We start from the raw sequence: 11,137 nt of genomic DNA, 5'->3' as shown, positions 1-11,137 counted from the left end.
ATTTATATAATTATATCATTGGTAGCCATGGGGCATTGGCTCCAGGAACCCCACAGATACTAGACTCTAGGTATGTTCAAATTTCTTATGTAAGATGCTCTGGTATCTGCATACAAGATACGCACACCTCTCCTATACTTTAAATCATTTCTCCAGTACCTAATACAGTGTGAGTGCAGTAGACATGATTGTTACGCAGTATTGCTTAAGGAATAATAAGAAAAAATATTCACATGTTCTCTGTGCGAATATATCTGTTTCGAATCTTTTGTCTGCAGGTGTTTGGACTCATGGGTGCTGAACCCACAGATTTGCAGGGCTAATCTTTTCCCTCCACGAATCCTCCTCCCATGTCAACCATCAATTAAGGCGAATGACATTTTGAGGAAGTTCTATGTGTGTGAATGACATTTCTTTGAAGGCATGCCTGGCTAGCCTGGGAAAACAAGGCAGAGCCGTGGGAGCACATGGCAGTGATCCATGCAGGCCACAGTCCTGTTCCACCTTTTCAGATGTCAGATCTGGAAAAAAAAAATCTCCTCCTCCCTCGTAGAGCAGGTTCCTTCACCTGAAAGGGGATTGCAATTCCTGCTTCATAGAATAGGTGTCACAGGATGTGGAGGCACAGGCAGTGGTTGGCACAGAGCAAATGCCCTGTTCTGTTCCCAGCCTTCGGACGCTGCTGTTTCAGATAACACTTCTGGAGGGGTCACTACGGTGCTGAAGAGAGAGCAGCAGTTTCTGAGTTCCTACCATTGAAATCTGTCAGCGTGGCCACTTCTCTTCAGTTTTTAAAAATGAAGTAATTGTTTTGCTGTACACTATGTCTGTGGACTACATGCTTATCTGGTGCCTTTGGAGGCCAGACAGTGTCCTGTCTACCTGGGCCTGAAGTCACAGGCAGTGGTAAGCCACCATGTAGGTGCTGAAAATCAAACCTGGCACCTATGAAAAAGCAACCATTATGCCATCTCCCCGGCCCATGGTAACCACTTTAAGAAGAACCCGAACCAGGGTACTTTACCTAAGAAAAAGCTGTTGGGGCTGGAGAAATGGCTCAGTGGTTAAGAGCACTGACTGTTCTTCCAGAGGACCCGGGTTCAATTCCCAGCACTCACATGGCAGTTACTTTTTGTAACTTCAAGGCTTGAAACCCTCACACAGACACACATGCAGGAAAAACACAAATGCACATTAAATCAAAATAGATTTGTTTTTTAAATGAAAGAAAGAAAAAGCAATTAGTAGCTGAGGTTCTTGCAACTTCGGTAATCGCAAACTAATCCTGACAGGCAGAGCCATTTGGTCTTATAGATTCATGTGACCCTATATCTCTTAGCCCTGTATTTCATCCAACCCAAACACCTTGTTACATCCTAGTTTATGACCTTGCCTACAAGCAGATGTCTGATTCTTGTGTTTTCCAGCCCTTCTTCTTCTCCAAGGTCAATTTGCAGCCATCTTGTTGGAAGAGTAGGGCCCAAGAAGCCATATTGCTCTCATATAACATTTCCTGGGCAGTGATGGAACCAGGAGTGAACACTTTGGATTACAGTCTGAACCTAGTCAGTGTTCTCCTTCCTAGCGGTCTTCTTCCAGCAGGAGGTGAGAACTTGGGGACCAGGCATAACGGCTCTCTATAACAGGCCATTTGCTGGGTCCCTATCCGAATGAATCTCAAGCATCAGTGTCTACAAAAAGTTCTAAAGCTCATGGAGACAACAGCAAGGATCTAGGGCCGGTGACAGTGTTGGCTGTTTCCCAGCAGTCTCAGCAGATGCATTCGGAGGCTGCTGCTAATGGCCCCTGGGGCCCGAGATGCTGAAGGTGGTGTGCAGGTTGGCTCAGTCCCCTTCAGAAACGTCTACCTGCATTTTTGCTTTGCTCCCAAGAGACACATGAACAGTAATTTCTCATGCCACTCAGACCATGCCAATTTGTTACAGCAGCTAAAAACCGACCGTGACAAAGCAAGGCAGTGAGGGAGTCAACGGAGAGACTGTATTAGGATAACAGCTCTGCAGCGTCGTCGTAGGCTGAAGGCAAGCAGGCTTGACTGAATGGGTATTTCTGCTCTGTTCCTCAGTTGTCAGCAGAGGAAATTCCAGGGTCCACAGGGTGAGGACTAGGGAAGAGGGAAAAGAAAGGGATGGAGGTTGTGGGTCCAAGGGGCTAGATGCACACACATCCTATCCTGCAGTGTGACTCCAGAAGAGGCCTTGCTTGTCAGTTAAGGCCGGTTGAGCCTGAGGCTGCAGAAATGTGCACGTCTGTTTGTGCCTCCCTTCTGTCTATAATGCTGTGGGTTTGCCTTCTTTCAAGTAACTTACAGCCCTTCCGTCCTGTCGGTTTTGGGCTGTGAGAACAAACTGCTATTGGCTGGGTGGTATGAGGAGCCACTTTTTGTGTTTTTTCGAAGGCAGAGGTCTGAAGTCAGGGTGTGTGGTCTGGGTGGGGTTCTAGGAAGGGCTCTCTGCTGGTTCTAGATCATCGGTTCTCAGCCTTCCCAATGCTGCAGCCCTTGAACGCAGTGTCCTCACGTTGTGGCGAACCCCCTCCCCGTACACACACCATAAAATCATTTTCGTTACTACTCCATAACTGTGATTTTGCTACTATTGTGAATCATAACATCAATGACTGATATGCAGGACATCTGATAGGTGAAAGGGTTGGCCAGGCTCTGTGCTTCTAGAGACTGCAGGTTTGTGGTATCCTTACTGGAAGGAAGAAGACAAGAGCCCTCCCTGCCTGAAGGCTCTCTAGTCAGGCCCTTAATCCTGTTCAGTAGCCTTCCAAAGTCCCCATTACTTAATACCATTACATCGGCGCTTAGGACTTCAGTCTATGAATTGTGGGGTGGGGAGACACAAAAGATTCATTCTATCACCCTGTAACACACACACACACACACACACACACACACACACACACACACACACACACACACCCCAGCTATCTATTTTAGCCAGCAAGGATGCCCAAATGTACACCCCCTCAGCGAGGGTTATGCACAGCAGCATGCGCCCCAGACAGGGTGCCTTAAAAAGGAACCTTCAGGTTTGTAAGTCGTGTTTGCTCTGATTGTCTCGGGCAACTCAAAATCAAAAAGATTAATATCGTATGGCCAAAGGCAGTAGCCATGTGGTGGCGTCTGCCCATATCTCCCTTGTCACAGCACCTGTCTCGCAGCGCTCTCCTCACAGTCCCTCTGTCTCCAGAGGGCTCCTATCCATCCTTCAAGGTCTCCAAGCTTCCTCTGTGGACTTCTCCGACCTCGTATAGAATAAACGTCACCTTCATCTGGGCCACAGCCTCCATGACGCTTCTGTCATGAAGGTCACACCTGGATGGCTCTTCACTGGTCTTTCTGATAAGCCTGGATGCTCCTGATGACAAGAACCATGGTATCATTCAGCCCTGTAAGGCCTAACGGTCACCAGCACCTCAGGGTTTGTTGAATAATGGGAAACCTATGTTCTTTATATTTTTGGTTGGTTGGTCGGTTGGTTGGTTTTCTTTTGGTTTTTTTTTGAGGCAGGGTTTCTCTGTGTTGCCCTTGCTGTCATGGAACTTGCTCTGTAGACCAGGCTGGCCTTGAACTCATAGATGCCTGCCTCTCAAGTACAAACCATCACCATGCCCGGCTTCGTGACCACCCTAAAAGAAGGGCAGAAAAGGCCTACGGCCAGAGTACTCACACCCAGTGATCACCACAGGAAGGCTCTGCACACCTTAAACGGTGGTGGCAATTGGGCCGGAGAGTGGGGAGGGGTGTTGCTCTCTGCACACACTGTGTGTTCTCAGGGACAGCCCGCTGACCTGGCCCAAGGGAAAGACAACATCATTCTGTTCCTGCTTCGTTTAATTTCTATATTCTTCTAGAATCTAGACAGAGGCACATGCTGGCTTTGGCCTCAGATCTTGATACCAATTGTGTTCTCTTTTTGTCATGGTGGGTCCTTCCTCACTGAGAGAAGGCGCCTCGCAGGCGCACCTGTACCTGCACCTGGAGGCCCAGACATTGCACAATCAAAGAGTTACAGCTGTTTCCTAGGACTTCCGATAGGGTTTGTCTGATACTACCCGGGGATAGTAAGTAGACAGTGACATTTCCTTTCCCAGACCTTCCATTTAATCAGTCACTCTCCCACTCATTCCTTCGCTGTTTCAGCCTACCCCCCCTCCACCCTCGCCTTTGTCTAAACGAGCAGGTATGGCTACCACAAGACTCTAAATATTCTTTCTCAGTGACGTGCACAAAAGTAGCTTTCAGCAAGGCTCTTACGAGCAGCTCCTGGCTGAAGGCAGCACAGGATAACCAGGCGCCCTTCAGGAGGATGGGCTGGGCTTTCCCCGTTGGGAACCTGTGAAAACCGCGGAGATGTGCAAGAGTGTCTCTGTGGCAAAGGAACTGCGCATGGGCAGAGATAAAAACCAGAGCCCGCACAGGAAAGAGAAGGACTTAGGAGTCCACTGTTAACACTTGCTGGGGAAGACTATCTCTCAGGCAAGACTCCTAGACAAGCCATTGCTCATTAGTGCTGTGAGTCCTGTGCTCTCGCTGGTACCCAGGCATCATCACCTTGGCAAATTGCTGAGAGCAAGTGGTCCTCCCCTGTGCGAGGTCTGCCGAGATGTCCCCTGCACAAGGCCTTTTGGCAGCTGCTGATGGGACTCTGGGGCTGGGACCAGAGATCCCCCAGGAGGCTGCTTTGCAAGCCACGAGAGCTCTCCCCCGCTGTGGTTAATTTTCACTTTTCACAAAGACGCGCCCTCAGAGGAGGCTAGCCCAGGAGCAACGCCTGCTGGGGAACACATGCCTCCCCAAGGGCGGGCGCTTTGAACCCGGCAGAGGCCAGGCTGAGATCACGTTGCCGCCGCCACCCGCTCCAGCTGCCGTGGGCCTCCGGGAGGCTGTGCGCGTGGGCTGACCTCGCGTGCCGGGAGCCCCCAGCCCACATGAAAGCGACCCGGCGAAAGGCGGCTTCCCAGAGCAAACCGCGCACGCAGCCCGAGCCAAAACCGAGGCCCCGCCCGCAGCCACGCGCTGGAGCGGGGCGCACAAAGGAAATGGCAAGGGCGTGAGTCACCCGGAGGCTCAGCAGGCAAGGGCTTTAGGCCCACAAGGGGACCTTTGTACTGGGTTCCGGAGGACGACTGGCACCCGCTGCAGGGTGGCAGGCATTTCAGAGCGCTGAGTAAGGGTGGGAATCAGGAGAAAGTTCTACAGGAGGAAGGGGACGACTTCTGTGTCACGCCACTCTGCCAAGACTGCGCTCTGCACACCCTGCCTGCAGTATTAGAGAAGCTGGTGCTTATGTACCCCAGTCCCGTTTTTACTCACTCATACTGTCCTGTTTTGCAGGGATGTCTTCTTATCGTGCTGTGAGGGACTTACTTTTCCTGTGCACTTCCTAACAGAGATGGAGAACTATGTATGGTAGTGGATGGAGGATTGAATGGACCAATTCATTTGTACAGCTAGAACTGTTAGAAGCTAATCCAGTATCTACATTTTTCAAATGGGGGAGGGGAGAACAAAGCCCAGAGAGATGTACCCTTCCAGGCTTGGTATATTTTAACTGTTTGTAGTTCAGGGAATGCCCCCTGGGCATGACTGACCAGGAAGGGTTAGTGAAAACCTGCAAGCCCAGATAAGGTAACACCCCAGGGGAGCTACTAGGGCCCAGAAAAGAAATCAGAGAAACAGCAGCCAGGGCTCCAGGCATTAGGGCAATCACAATGACAGGGATAAGCTTTTGTTAGGCAGTTGGTCTACCCCAGGCAGGAATGTTTAATCTACTTGGCCCTGAGGAAGGTATTCTCCCAGACAACGAAAGTGATTGGGAAGTGGGTGCCTTCCAGGACAGTCGGTTGCCAGTGTTGGTAACTCACTGGTCATGGGCTATGTGACAGAAACTAAGTGGCAGCCTGCAGACCCAGACACTCACTTAGTGGAGGCCTTGGAGGTCTCAGCATCTTATCCCATCCCCCTGCTCTCAGAGCCCCCCTCCCCCCCCCAAGAAACTACAGTGCCAAATGATCTGAGATTTTCTTTTTCCTACCTGTGAAAAGACAGTGATTCGCCACATCTGGGAGTCTGTATATACCCAGCAGGCATGAACCGCTTTCCCATGGGGGAGAAAAGGACCTGCCATCACCTACCCATCCCCCAGATGGACTCAGAGTGGGCACAGACTAGACCTCTTTCTGAAGTCTCCTTCCCCAAGTCTCGTGCTGGTTGCCTTCCCAATGCTCCAAGCCTAATAGCAGGCTTACTGTGTAGACAAGCTGGTTCAGCACACTCCGGAACCCACACCCAGAGAACATACTGATGGGAGTCAGGCGGCCCAGATGCCATCCATCTGTGGCCAGGATCATCCTCTGCCTCTGGTGTTTGCTAATTTCCCACCAGAAGCCAACTTTTGAGTTAAGGGTGGCTGTCATCCTCAAAACTTACTAAGTTTTCCAGAGTCTAAAGATGAGGAGTCCAAAGGGGGTTCTACACCCAAAGGCAGTGGCTGAGAAGTTGTGCCTCGATTCCCGCCCACTCCGGTCAGCTGTATCCTTCCCTTGACGCTATTAACAAGAATGATAAAGGCTGGCGACTGCTGAGGGCTCGCTCCGTGACGAGCATAGTGCTTAGTGCTTAGCATGTTCCTTCATGAACCCCACCTACCCACCCACCCACCCCCAGCAAAACCGTGAGATTGCTCTTACCCATATTCCCTTTTACAGGTGAGAGTTCAAATGCAATCAGGAAACAAGCCCAAGCCAGGAGCACATGGTTACTATCTACAGGAGCTGCCGTTCAGAGCCCTGTGTCTGCCTCTCAGTCTAAGTTTGTAACCACCCACCTCCTGGGCTGAGCAAAGCAGGATATAGCCAGTAATTGACCTCTGGTTCCTCTGGGCCCTGTTCCTAGAGAAAAGCAACTCTTCTATGTGGGGAAAGGGCACAGCAAAACGCACCATCGGGTTGCCAGAGTTTTCCAGAGTCTTGGCCTTGGCAGTTTAGGAATTAGGTTTGGATCAGCTTCTGGGAGACAGAAACGTGTCCAGGCAGTCTGATTGAGAATGACTCAATCCACAAGGGACTGAGCCAAACCCAATTAATTGATTCACCTGTGAGATAGTGCTTGCCCAGAAAGAGCGTAGCTAGGAGCACTAGCTTTGGAGGAGGAGGAGGAGGAGGAGGAGGAGGAGGAGGAGGAGGAGGAGGAGGCAGCTGGCTTTGAACTTCTCTCCATCACTTCCGAGCTCTGTGACGCTAGACATCTTACTCACTCTTTGCCTCCTAGCTCCAGACACTGAAGATGGGGTGAGAAATGGCGTCTTGCACGATGACTATGCCTTAAAGAGGATGTTGTGCACAAACCGGCTAGTGGAGTGGCTGGTGTTTAACACATGGCTGGGGCTCAATACATGGCAATGCTTGCAATCTTCATTATGAACTGTATTTGGAAACTAGGTTTGGCCATGGGATACACACACACACACACACACACACACACACACACACACACACACACACTAGGGATGCCCACCCCTTGCCATGTCATCCCAAAGCATTTCTATTCAAATGTCTAATGCTGCTTCGGGACTCAGAGCTTTGTCTTCCCCTGGCTAGAGCTGCTAAGTCCTGACCTATGACCTCTTCCCTCTGGCTTCCAGTGGTGAACTCTAGTTCTCCCTGTGAAGCCCTGATCACACATACCTTCCTCTGGGACACAATCCCAGCTGTCCGGGGAACTGACCTGAGTGCTGACCAGCCATCAGCTCATCTAACTTACAGCCACGGCCGGGCCGTGAGAAGCACAGCTGCTTTCTCTTTCTGAGCTTGAAGTCTAGCGGGGGCAGGAAACAGGCAAAGACTGCGAACCCAGCCATTACAGCTGCTGCCAGTTGTCAGGAGAAATAACAGCGTGATGTGAGAGAGAGCCCTGGAGGGAGAAGTGACTAGGGAAGGTCTCTGTGAGGAGGTAGTGTTTAGCGCAGGGCCTGAAGGACAAGGAGGAGCCAGCCCTGCCAAGATCTGGGAACAGAGGGTTCCTGGCAGAAGGGACAGCTTTTCTCTTTGGAGGAGGAAAAGAACTTGATGTGTTTCTCCTGATCCGACCGGGATGGAGCAGATGGATGGGGAGAGTGGGGGAGGAAGAACCGTGGTGATCAGAGGCGGCCTCTCTCCTCTGCACTGTGCACCCTGCTGGATGTTTGGTGTGAAAACCAGATCCCTTGACATTTATTGAACACCTACTCTGTGCTGTGTGTACCATGCAGACACTTTCCATCTTCCTTCTTATGAAATCCTTCATCTCCCAGCCACCTCACGAATGCCACTGTCCTGCGGTGTTGTCATCAGTAGCCTGTTGGGGTTTTGTCCTCTCTGCCCATCCCCCACCCTGATTAGTCCATAAGCTCCACCGTCGTTGGGGCGTCTTGGTGTCTCTGCATGTTGAACTAAAAAAAAAGTGTCGCCGTGCTTGCAAAGCTCCAGACAGTACTCACATCCCTTCACTCTGTCTTGGGCAGCTCCAGGCGCAGGAGGTGACAATAACAGAAAAGGATGCTTTACGGATCAAGCCTGTGGAAACACACTGGGCTCCTTGCTGCCACGGTCGGTTTGGTAGCACCCGCATGAGTATGGTTTAGGCTGACAAGTTCTTGGTATTCCACACAGCACAGCGGTCAGTCTCACCCTTTATTTGTTAGTATTTAATCTAGAGAGTGAGAAGGCATCAGATTGGCCTCCAAGGGAGCAAGGTGGTCTGGACAAGCCATGTGGATTACACTGCCTAGAGTAAGAATGAGTCCATTCGTTCTATATTTCATCATTAGGAACCCACCATGAGCTCTATAGATCCCGTGTTAGAAATCCTAGCAGATAGAAAGATAGTTTCAGCCCTCTGTACTCTTTAGCTAAAGAACTGTAAGGCAGACCGTATACAAGGCTATAATGCAAGTACCAAAAATATAGTTATGGGGAAAAGGTGACCTTTGAACTTTAGTGTGTGGATAATAGACGAGCGGAGGACCTTAAATATGGTTTTCATCTTTAATTTTTGAGCAAAAATAAATAAATAAATGCTGTTTTGAAAGGGCCGTTTGAGATCAGGGAGTGTGGCCAGCAGCGGGCATTTGGAGCCTGTGTGGGAGATTACCGCATGTGGTGTTAGGGGCTTGCTGCAGGTACTTCATTCACAATGGGAGCAGGTACGGAAGGTGAGTGAGATGTGTGTGGGGAGTGAGAGTGCAGATCGGGACTGTTACTATGGAGATGATAATCAAAGTGGACCCACCCAAGACTCCAGAAGCCAGAGACCACTGAGATTGTCACAACTCGTGGAAGAATACTAGCCTTGTGTTAGAATCAGGTTCCAGGCTGATCTTTGCTGCTGATTAGCTGTGTAACTTGGCTCAAGCCACTTTGGTTTCTGAACCTGTTTCCTCAATTACACAATAAGGGTTACAACCTCAAAACCCCAAGCTGTAATATGCATTAAGATGAGCAAAGGCAACTTTTACTGACTCTGAGACTCTAGACCTTTCTCCAAGTGTTCCTTGGACCTGGCCCCACCTCCTCCTGGCATATAGTTATCTTCTGCTCACACAGGACCTTGGGTAAAGGACAGGTTCCCAATCTACAATCCCTTAAGAATTTTGCCAAATTGAGTTTTCAGGCTATGGGACACCCAAAGAAGCGATTTTAAGGAAAATCATTATCTAGCCAAAAATAATATAGCCATGTTCGAGTCATAGACATACCTCACATGGACATTGCTGGGCGTTGCTATTTTAGTTTGATCCTCAAGTTTAAAAAAAAAATGTTTATTGCTTACAGCAATGAAAAGGCAGTTATATTATAGCCACCGGGAATAGGGCGTGTGGATTTCTCCTGCCATTTCCACCTTGGCATTTCCTCCATATCCAACTGAGAGTTTACTTTGAAAATGTTAATGGAAAAGCAGAAGTTTACTTCCCAGGAGAAAAGGTTGGGTAGGGGAGAAGGGGCCACCACAACTTTTCCAGCCCTGCTTTAGTGGCATCGATGGCCCTGGGAGGACCTTCAGGCTGAGAGTGAGGCACTGACGGTGACAAAAGGAGCCAGCCTCGCCAGGTTGGTCCTGGGGCCTGAGTCTGCAAATGAGCATGCCATACATGGTCTCCACACACACATGGAGTCAGGAAGGGAGGGTAAGGTCAGATGTTCTCTTCCTCCTCAGATCATCAAATTAGAGCTCAGGGATTTGATGTTGTTGTTTCTGTTGTTGTTTGTTTGTTTGTTTCAAGACAGGGCTTCTTTGTGTATCCTTGGCTGTCCTGGACTCGCTATGTGGACCAGGCTGGCCTCGAACTCACAGAGATCCACCTGCCCCTGCCTCCCGAGCACTGGGATTAAGGTGTGCGCTGCCATGCCTGGTTGCGAGTTCAGGGGATTTGAAACAGCAAATTCATAAACCGTGTTTCAGCCCATTCTGGTTCCATCATGACTTTGCAGCCAACATGGGCTGTCTAGGAAGGCCCTGTCCTGAAAAATACAGAAATATAGAAAAGCATTTAGATCATTATTATTATTATTATTATTATTATTATTATTATTATTATTATTATTATTATCTCTTTTGAGGAATGCTTCATACAAGCATATGTAACATTACCTCATTGAGAAATTCCTTCACAGCACTCTCACATGAAACAGTCTCCTTTGATGGTGCCATCTTCTTTCTTTGCTGGTAACAGTGCCCTGATAATGCGTTTATGTGCCCTACCTAGTCTGTGCACATAGCTCAAGCTGTTTATAAGAAATATTCCCAGGGGTGGACTTATCAAAATCACTGTACATTTAAACTTTTGGTAGAGTTTTTCAAGTTGGTCTTGGAGGATCTCTGCAGCAAGACAGTGTGCTGTTGTCACCACCTCCTCAGTGTGTCACAAACCTTAGGTAAAATCCAAAAGATGAAGAGCCAACCTAAGGGTTATCTTCAACTTGCATCTACTTAGTTATTTGTGCTCGTCAACATTTTACCATCTTCGGATGAGTAGATGCTTGTCTTTTTCTGAGGCTTCCTGTTTAAAAGCCAAATTTTAAAAAGCCGACACACACAAGCTGTGAACAGGCTAAACTCTACAGGAGA

At 49.2% G+C, this 11,137-nt stretch overlaps 1 long non-coding RNA gene across 1 annotated transcript; it reads right to left on the bottom strand.

The window, feature by feature from the left end:
• Window positions 1–1,198: 1,198 nt before the first annotated feature.
• Window positions 1,199–6,849, bottom strand: LOC311608363. Its single transcript, XR_014782929.1, has 3 exons — window positions 6,724–6,849; window positions 3,182–3,389; window positions 1,199–2,125 (listed from the first exon to the last, which is right to left on the bottom strand). It is a non-coding gene; the product is annotated as an uncharacterized lncRNA (long non-coding RNA).
• Window positions 6,850–11,137: the final 4,288 nt, after the last annotated feature.

Source organism: Acomys minous, assembly GCF_964271855.1.
Source record: "Acomys minous genome assembly, chromosome: 11".
NCBI lineage: Eukaryota > Metazoa > Chordata > Mammalia > Rodentia > Muridae > Acomys > Acomys minous.
This window is presented reverse-complemented; position numbering and strand designations above follow the sequence as displayed.